A 3745-nucleotide genomic window follows, 5' to 3' on the forward strand; every position below is an offset into this window, starting at 1 on the left:
ATTGCACAGATCCACCCCAAACCTGACAATCTCCAAGAGAATTCCCAGTTTGGGGTGGGAATTGCTGTGCCAGGATGAGGCTGATCTTGGACGTGCTGCATGGAAAGGTTTTCCTTCCAAAAAGAGGAATTGCCGGTGGGAGAATGGAATATTGGGAATTTGGGAAGGGCGGGTATGGACGGGGTGTCCTGGCGGCTGCTCCAGGCGGGATCAGGATTCCTTGGAAGCTCTCAGGCTCCGCAAGAGCTGCAATTCCATCTGGAATTTGGGTGGGGCCATCCTGTTTTTTAGAGTTTCCGTGGAGGAGCTGGGACCTGGGGAAGTGCTCCATGGGGAATATCCATGGGGAATATCCATGGGGAATGTGGGATGAGCCTGGGATTGGCTCTGGTCTGGGATTTGATGCATTTGGCTGATCCCAGGGGATCCCAGGGCTGATCCCAGAGCTGATCCCGAGGCTGATCCCAGGGGGATCCCAGAGCTGATCCCAGGGGATCCCAGGGCTGATCCCGAGGCTGATCCCAGAGCTGATCCCTGGGGGATCCCAGGGGGATCCCAGAGCTGATCCCAGGGGATCCCAGGGCTGATCCCAGGGAATCCTGCCCAGATGTTGGCCAAGACCTTTGGTGCATTCCAGGAGCACATCCGGATGCTCCAAAGCCCCTGGAATTCCCTGGAATTCCAGATCTGCCCCCCAGGGGGACGAAGCCCGGCTTAATCCCATAATGAACGCAATGGATACTCCCGGAATTCCGGAATCCGACCTTTTCCGCCCTGCTGGGGGTCCCATGCCGTATCCCAAAGCTGACATTCCTGTTCCATGGAAGTGGGGGAGTTCTCTCTTTCCATGGCTCCCAGTCCTGTTTTCCACCAGGATCGGGGCTTTTTCCCAACGGGAATTGTGCATCCTATGCAAGGGGTGATGCCTTGGGATCAACAGCTCTGCATAAAAGTTGGGAATTCAGTGTTTCCCGGGATTTCCGAGCTCTCTGAGGGAAACTACTGGAAAAGCCCAATGTTGGGAATATTCCCATCCCAGTTTTATCCCTAGGAGCTGTTCCCAGCTCCATCCCAGCAGAGGGGCTGCAATTCCTGGGATATTTGGGATCTCTTATCCCATTTTTCCATGCCTCACTACTGATGGGGTGGCCAAGGGCTGGATTCCCTGGAAAACGGGAATTTTTTCCTGCTTTCCTGAGCAAGACACTGGAGCAAAGACCAACTCTGGCTGATTTTCCCAACTTTTCCCGCCAACTTTTCCCAACTTTTCCCACCAACATCCGCAGGATCCACCTTTAGCTTGTCCTTCTGTTGGTTCCCTCTGCTTGGAAAAATGGAATTTTTCCAGCGGGATCCTATGGATGGACACGGATATAAAAACTCCGGACAGCGCCGTTGGAATCTGTGATTAAGCGGGAAAAAATTCCGAGGAAAAACGTGGATGCAGCTAAAAAATGGAGGCAGCAACTCAAAGGAGAAATGTGGGAGCAACCAAAACCTCTGGAATAAAAACCATGGATGTGCAGAGGGAGCTGGATAATAATTCCAGGAGCTGGATAATAATTCCAGGAGCTTGGTAAAAATTCCAGGAGCTGGATAACAATTCCAGGATCTGGATAATAATTCCAGGAGCTGGATAATAATTCCAGGAGCTGGCGGGACACGGAAGGAACGGGAATGTTTTGAGACCCCAGTTCCTGGTGAGCATCTTCCAATCGCATCCCAAAGAATTGCCCCAAATCCACTGGAATTCGGCAGACTCCGTGGTTCTCTGAGAATCCCAGCCATGGGATCCAGCTGCCAAATTCCAAGCGTGGAATCCCAGGATTTTGGCACCTCTCCTTCAGTCTGAGCCTTTCCGTGCTGCTTTTGCCTGCTGGGAATTGTTTGGGAATGGATTCCAAGGATGTGGGGTTGGTATTTTTTTCCATAGATTTATAAGGGAATATTGGAGCGGATCCAAACAGTTCGGATTCTCCAGGTGTTTGTTTAAAGCTGGGAATTGTTCCCCCTTTTCCAAACCTTTCAAGGAACCAGCCAGCCTCACAGGTGGGGGCTGGAATTGCATCCCAGAGAGCAGCGGAAAATCCGGGAGCAAATCCATGAGGGAAGAATTCAGGTTATTCAACTCCGGGGGGGTGGGGGGGAAATTCCACGTGAATTTTTAAGGCTGGAAAAGCTCCTCCATGTGGGATTTGACTTGTGAGGGGTTTCCAGGCCTCCTTCTCCGCACTTTTTTCCCTCTTTTCCATGGAGCTGGAGGTGCCTCCTCCAGGTGGGAATGGAAAAGATGATGACAGGTGCCTGGAATTCATCCCAAAAACCACCGGAGCTCTGTGGAATTCCAGCTTCCCAGGCCTGGAGCACTCCCAGAGCAGGCAGGGAAAGGGAGACCTGGAATTGTGGGATCAGAGCATTCCCAGTGTTCAAGCTGGGGATTTTTGGGAAAAATGGGAATTCCCTGCATTGCTGTGTTTAGGATAAAATGACCTGGAAGGAATTTTGGGATAAGGAGAGGGAATTCCTGGGAGGACGGAGGGGATTTGGGGGGATTTAAGGTTGAATCCCAAATCCAGGCAGGTTAGACGCTGTGGATGGATTTATTTGGGAAAAAGGAGCAAAGAATTCCCACAAATGTGGGATTCGTATCCCTAAAAAACACGGAAGCTCCCATGGGAACAGGAGCTCTTCCCATGGAGCTCCTGGATGTTGGCGGCCAACACAACCTGGAATCTCACGGAATTTGGGGAAAAACATTCCTAGAGGTCCAAGAGCAGGGAAAAAAGGGAAAAAATTCCCTTCATCTTTCACCTCCCCCTTCCAAGTGCTTGTCCCGGTTGCTTCCCGTCATTCCAGGAGCTGTGGAATCCTGGCGAGGGGCACCCAGAGCCCCATTCCCAGATTTTTTGGGATGCTGGATGCTCCTGGGGAGTTCTTCCTCTATCCCAAGCTCGTATCTCAAAGGGAAGTTCTGATCCCAAAACTCCTTTTCCAAGGAATCCTGGCGAGGGGCACCCAGAGCCCCTTTCCCGCGGCTGCTCCGGGCACAGATGTGACATTCCCAGTCGGAGCCCGGCTGGAGAGGGGAATAAAAAGAGGGGAAAAAAAAGAGGGAGAAATCCTGCTGCTGGAATGAAAGCCAGAGTTGTGCTGATCTGGAAAAACACTTCCAGGGATCGCTGCTCCCGACTCCCGCCAGAGGTTTCTTGGCTGGAATTCTCCGTGGCTTGGCCGCCGCCCGAGCGCTCGGAATATTTGGGTGGAAGGGTAGGAAGTGCAGAGAATTCCATAATGTCTGCTCCCAGCTCTCCCTCCCAGCCCTGGGTGCAGGATCCCACCCTATCCCTGTTTTTTGGGGGGATTTTCCCTCTTTTTGGCCTCGTTTTCAAGAAAATCCTGGCTTGGTTTGGGTCATTCCAGCCCTGCTTCCAGAGGTTGCTCCGAGCTGGATTTGAACATTCCAGGGATGGGGTGGCAAGAAATCTGGGAATCAATGGTGCTTCCAAAAGGGAAGGGTTTGTTTGGGATGGAAATGGAAAACTGGGAAGAGTCGCCTGGAGAAAACTGGGATCACAGTTTTCTTGGGAATCTCCAGAGGGGAGCTGGAGATCCCACGAGAGCCTATGGATACGTGCGGATCCCGAACGGCTCCATGGAAAATTCTGGCTGATCCAAGAACCATGGGCAGGCATCACCTGTAAACACCTCTTCAACATCCCGAAAACCAGGAAAAAATGACGCCGGG

The 3745-nt window shown here is 52.1% G+C and overlaps 1 protein-coding gene across 1 annotated transcript in view; it reads left to right on the plus strand.

Moving 5' to 3' along the window:
• Positions 1-3745, plus strand: part of ITGA11 (integrin subunit alpha 11) — a 47228-nt gene that overhangs the window by 6590 nt on the left and 36893 nt on the right. The gene's annotated exons all lie outside the window — the stretch shown is intronic.

The sequence above is a fragment of the Corvus brachyrhynchos genome, unplaced genomic scaffold, assembly GCF_000691975.1.
Source record: "Corvus brachyrhynchos isolate BGI_N302 unplaced genomic scaffold, ASM69197v1 scaffold200, whole genome shotgun sequence".
Taxonomy (NCBI): domain Eukaryota; kingdom Metazoa; phylum Chordata; class Aves; order Passeriformes; family Corvidae; genus Corvus; species Corvus brachyrhynchos.